Source organism: Benincasa hispida, chromosome 12, assembly GCF_009727055.1.
Source record: "Benincasa hispida cultivar B227 chromosome 12, ASM972705v1, whole genome shotgun sequence".
Taxonomy (NCBI): Eukaryota; Viridiplantae; Streptophyta; class Magnoliopsida; order Cucurbitales; family Cucurbitaceae; genus Benincasa; species Benincasa hispida.
The window spans coordinates 538,824-545,048 of NC_052360.1; the positions used below are offsets into that span (position 1 = coordinate 538,824).

The 6,225-nt window shown below is 40.7% G+C and overlaps 1 non-coding gene across 1 annotated transcript; it reads left to right on the plus strand.

Moving 5' to 3' along the window:
* Window positions 1-1,961: 1,961 nt before the first annotated feature.
* LOC120068634 lies at window positions 1,962-2,065 on the plus strand. Its single transcript, XR_005479271.1, has one exon. It is a non-coding gene; the product is annotated as a small nucleolar RNA R71 (small nucleolar RNA).
* The last annotated feature ends 4,160 nt before the right edge of the window (window positions 2,066-6,225 follow it).

Here is a 6,225-nt window from a genome sequence, read left to right on the forward strand (position 1 = left end):
TTTTCGAGATTTCGCTCTGACGCAGGACTGTCAGAGTTGGGCCTTGGTAGAGTGAATGGTGGGGTGTCGGATGGGGTATGCGACGACCCAGGGGATGGACACGTTGGTTCCGTCCTCCGCTCACTCAGACTTGGCGGCTCGGATTCTTTCATGTTTTTCTCTAACGCAAGGACCTCGCACACTTGGGTCACTTCTTCTTCAGGCAACTCTATTCTGTTCAGTTGACATTCTTCACTGTCTGGGAACTTTAATGCGTTTAACACATTAAACTTCACTTCCTAATTACGCGCATCGTTAATTCTCCCTTATGCACATCTATTAACACTTTCCCAGTGGCTAGAAAGGGGCGTCCAAGAATAATTGATACATCCCTGTTTGCTTCATAGTCTAAGATGATAAAATCTGCTAGGAATATAAAGTTGTCAACTTTTACCAGAACGTCTTCAATCTTTCCTTCAGGGTACTTGATTGTTTTGTCAGCGAGTTGAAGAGTAACAGAAGTGGGTTGTGTTTCACCTATTCCCAATTTCTTGAAGATTGAGAGTGGCATGAGATTAATGCTTGCTCCCAAATCACACAACGCATGTCCCATATCCAACCCTCCAATCGAGCACGGAACTATGAAGCTCCCAGGGTCCTTCTGTTTCTTGGGTAGACTGTTGCTTAATAACGCATTGCACTCCTGCGTTAACGCAATTACCTCCATTTCACTGACTTTCCTTTTTTTCGTCAGAATGTCCTTCAAAACTTTGACATATTTTGGCATTTGCTCCAAGGCTTCTATAAGTGAAATATTGATATGCAATTGCCTCAGGAGTTCAAGAAAACGCTTAAATTGTTGTTCATCATTCTTCTTCATCAAGCGTCTAAGGAATGGTGCATTCAGCGGCACCGTAGGTTTTCCCGCGTTAGACGTGCTTGGCTCTGAATGGCTTGTGGTTTCAGGCGTTCTTTCTTCTTGATNCATTCAGCGGCACCGTAGGTTTTCCCGCGTTAGACGTGCTTGGCTCTGAATGGCTTGTGGTTTCAGGCGTTCTTTCTTCTTGATCTTTTAATGCCATTGAACGTGTGTTGCGTTCTTCTGAAGGATTGTTGTTTCTTGGATTCATGGTTCTTTCTTCAAGAGCTTTGCCACTTCGCAATGTCACCGCATGACATTGCTCCTTTCCATTGTTATTCCCAGGGGTTTCGGTGTTGCTAGGCAAAACTCTAGGCTGCCTATTCTTTAACTCACTTGCTATCTACCTCACCTGTATCTCCAGGTTTCTGATAGATGATGCTTGGCTTTTCAGCAACGCGTCATTCTGGACGATGTACTCCTTTAATAGGTTTTCAAGCATGGAGATGCTAAGCTCGATGCCTGACCTCCACTATTAAAGGGTTGTTGGTGTGGCTGATGCATTGGTTGGAATGCAGGCGGCGGTTCTTGTCTTTGTTGCTGGTTCGCCCCTGGGTGTTGCTCTTGTTGATTTCCTGTCCAAGAAAAATTTGGATGGTTCCTCCATCCGGGATTATATGTATTTGAAATTAGGTTGTTTTTAATGAAGCATACTAATTGAGGATTTTGTGGGCAATCAGCGTAGAAATGGGGATCTCCACAGCCCACACAGCTAACCATGGGCTGCACGAATGTGTCTACCTGATTTACCTTTCGCTAAGTTGATGCATTCCCTACTGACATGTTCTGCAAAAGGTTGGTCATAGTAGCCACTTATGCAAAAAGTGTGGCTATTGCGTTGGAATCGATAGAATTAACATTCTGAGATCTCCTCTTCCTGTCAGTTCTTGCTTCATACGTATCGTCCACCCATTCCATGTTGTGCTTAGCAATGCAGTCTAATATCTTCTTAGCTTCAGTGTAAGATTTATCCATAATTCCACCAGCTGCAGCTGCGTCGGCTGCCATCTGTGATGCTCTGTTCAATCTACCATAAAAAGTCTCTATCTGGATGGTTAGTGGTAATCCATGGTTCGGGCAATTTTAGTCCAACCCCTTAAAACACTCCCATGCGGCACTTAAGGTTTCAGGTTCTTCTTGCTCAAAGTTCATGATCTCTCGACGCCTCCTTGCGTTGGTGGTAGGTGGGAAGTATTTTTGCATGAATTTCTCCACCAACTTCTCCCAGGTTGTGATCTCACCAGGCTCCAGTGAGCTTACCCATTGCTTTGCGTCGTCACGCAAAGAATAAGGAACAGAGATAGCCTGATTGCTTCTGGGGTGATTCCAAGAATCGCAAAGGAGTTACACGTTTCCAGGAAACGTTTCATGTGGGCGTGAGGATCTTCTTCACGACCATCCCCAAATTGTCCAGCAGTTTGTAGCATTTAAAGCATCATAGATTTCATTTCGAATCTTGTCCCATCTGGCGTAGGGTATATGATTCCTGGTGAGAAATCATACAATATAGGAGACACATACTCCCTCATGGGATACGTATTACTGTTCACCATTAGGATCGGATTTTGCACAGTGTGAGTTAGTTGTTGAGCTAAGTTCTGATTTGCATGGTTGTCCACCATTTCTTGTTGCCTATTTTATTGTCTGAGAAGTTGTTGCCTCAACCTACGACGACGATTAGATCGATTTCTACGTCGGAAGGTCCTTTCAATCTCAGGGTCGTATACAAGTTCAAGAATGCTCTCCCTGCTCATAAACGTTTACAAGCTTCATCTTAGCTCGTAATACTCCTTCGCTGAAGTGTTTCTACAAAAGATACGAGCAAAATTTCTAGTTAGTTTTGATACTGAATCCCCGGCAACGGCGCCAAAAACTTGTTTGTTGCTATCGTGATTCGAGCTAGGAGTGTATTGTATAAAATAATGTGGAAAAATAAGTTCCAAGTATGAATGATGCGTTGATGCTTTGATGTGTTTATGTATTCGTAACGTGTTGATGCGTTAGAGATGTACAACAGAATGCACGACACTCCTCTATTGACGTTCAAGTTTTCCTAAATCATACCCAAGTATAAATCCAATTTAGGTTCCTGGTAAGTCTAGGGTCGAACTCAGGAATTCAGATTAAGCTAACGCAGACCTTGCGTTGTAGCTGTTGTAGGGGTTTCTTAAATGTATGAAGAAATGTGTTATTTACACTAAGGTGCTCTGTGTGTGTGCAAGAAGATACAAAAGGGTTGAGCAGAGAATGATGGGTCGTGTGGAAATGGATTTTAATGCAAGTGGCATGCGTCGATCTAAGATGAATGTACACGAACTAGAATGTGATGTGAATGAAATGGCTTGCTTATCTTTGTTTATGCATTAGACTCTTATTCAACACTTCTCAATGCGAATAATATACAAAACCTATCTCTAGGATGCATGCGTCAAACACAGGATGCAGTAAAACACTTGTAAGTCTATCTCTAGATGTATTATGCGTTCTAACTTGATGCTGGCTTATTTATTCTCTCGAATAGTCTAAGCTACAAATGCTTTTACCAGTTGATCAAGTTGGCTTAAGCATTTGAGATGGAATTTTGCATGAAGTATAGATGCATCTAAAATAAACAAGAAATAAACAATGGCAAAGTTTGATAGATTAAATACATGAATTTATAAAGAAGCAGATTGTCTTTACAAAAGCAATACTTAATCGGATGAAAGAATGAAAGCGATAAATGAGATGAAAAGAACTGAGTCAAGCCGCAGAGTACAATCTCTTGTATCTCTTTGGCTCAATTCTAGTTGTGTACAATCACTTGTATAAGAATTGGACGAAGTGTATCTCTCAAGCTCAACTTCCTCCGCTCCTTGATCGGCGATGATGGTGGTTCTCTTTCCTTCTGCTCTTCTTGGCACCACAGCACAGCTCTAAATATCTAAAACTACGACTAAGCTAATATTGAGAGTGAGAACTTGAAATTTTCTGAACTTCGAACTTTGGAGGGATTTCATCTATTTATAGGCGTTGATCATCCCTAGCTTGGTGATGAGCAGCATTAAAGTCCATGCCCTGGTCAGCTGCCTGACACTCAGAAGCTTTTCAGACACAGCTTGCTGCAGGTGCCCATGCTTGTAAGTGGTGATTTGACATAAACAGCCTAAATCAATGAATCTTCCTTGCGTTGAATCCCTCCGACGCATGGCCCATGCGTTAGAACTTGCCTGTAACACTTTCTTAATCATGCGTTAGCCTCTTGTTGAAATCCTGCAATATAATGCGTTAGTGCCACAGAATTTTAGTAATAAACATTCTTTTGCATGAGTTTGCTAATGTTTAAGTAATTCCATACGTTTCGTCTAAAAATGAGGAGAATTTATCATTAAAAACCTTAATTGTTCCAACTTATGAGCCACAATAACTTGTATTTCTACAAGTTATCACCACCCCCAAATTTGAACAATGCTTGTCCTCAAGCATTCCATAAATAATTCTTTGTTATCTCCCTTGTCTTTAGTGTGCAGAGTTTGCCTCTCATCATATTCAATTATAAGCTTGAGACAAGAGTTTGGAAAATGTAACACAAATTGACACTTTTCTAAAAGGAATAATGTTTAGTTTTGGGTGCAACAAGCCTTTCATCAACAACTCCTTTCGTTTCTCAAAACATTCCCATTTTTTCTAAACCAACAATACGTTAGATGCTTTTTAAAATAGATGCCGGATAAAAAGAAAAAAGTATGAATTTTCAATTACCCATGTGTTGTTCTAGGTATCCCACTTTCATTTTGGCTTGCCCCCATGGGTGTCATGCGTGCATCCAACTACGGGTGAGAACCCTTCACAACTAAACTCATATCTACATTTATGCGTTTCATGATACAACTTCTTTAAACTAGATAGAGGAGTTTTATGGGACGCACTGGTCTAGGAGACTTAACTTCGTTTTGGCTTGCCCCCACGGGTGTCATGCAAGTATCCAACTATGACTAAGTGCCTGTTCCAACTTTTTAGCTCATGCCACTTTGAAGTTTTTTTTCTTTTAGAGTAATGACAGAGAAGTTGCGTTTAATATTTTTCTATTTTGTTCCCTTTCTTTTTTGATGTACTCAATTAATGCGTCTTAACTCGGATTTCCTTCATCCCCAAATTTGGAGATGAGCTAAATTCTCATTGCTAAGAAAGAAATAAAATTTTGAAAAGGCTTTGAGAGTTCCAAAAGGAGTTTTGATTTAGAGCTTACATGTGTTAGAAAGACAACATGTAGTCTTTTTAGAGAAGTTTAGGCTTTGTTGATTTTCCTAACGCCTACTCTATATTTATAGATTTCATGTTACTGATATCATTGAGGTAAGACAAAGCACAAGACTAGAAAATGGCTAAAGAACAAAAAAAAAGTATGCTAAGGTCAAACGCAAGGAAAAAATGATAGAAATTTTTCATTTATTTTCATAGGATAACATGAAATAAACAAACAAGGCAAACAAATACAAAAGATCATAAAATAAATCAAAATACAAAATAACCAACACCCCAAAACTTTATTGTGCTGGCGCATCATCCCTACGTTCTTCTGTAGGATCTTCATCCATAAAGCGTAAAGGGTTTCTAAGATGAGTAGGTAATGGAGGCAGGGCAAACATTCTGACTAAGACCTGATTAATTTACTGCATTGTATAAAAAAATTGGTCTTGCATTCTTCTTGTTTGCTGCCTTAAGTAATCTCTTAGAACCCTGTTTTGTTGTTGAAGACCTTCAATGGACACGACCAATGGTCTGAGTTGATCACTAATGAAAGTTTTCAACTTCTCAATGTCAGTGCTGCATTGAGGTGGTGTTGGCTCTTCACTTCTTTCAACTGGATCTTCAAAATTTACTGCGTTACTCGACCCCTAACCCAGTTGGTTCAAAAATGGTTGGAGGAGGCAAAAAAGTGGGAATTGTAATTGGTGAGGGCTAAGGAAGGGGACAAGGGATGTCTTGATCTACATCAGTAGGCTCTTGATGCGTTGGATCAAGACTCCCTTCTCACGGGGCCACTGGTGAGTTTTGAAGAGTGAGGTTTAGGTTTGGTCGTGCTTCTTCATTCGTAAGTGCAAGCTCTGCTTCATAATCTTCATTCTCTGAAGCTTCATCGTTGTATTCAATAATCCAGACGCGTCTTCTTTAGGGGGTGCATTTGGATGATCGAGGTGTCGTTACCACTTCTTTGCGAGGTAGGGCAGGCTGATGCGACGAACCATGAAGCAAACGCCTGATTAACTTGATGTCCATCAGACCATCAGTCTCCTCATAATCATCCCTCAGAGGGATGCCCCCGCGTTCACATAGTGCATAGATCA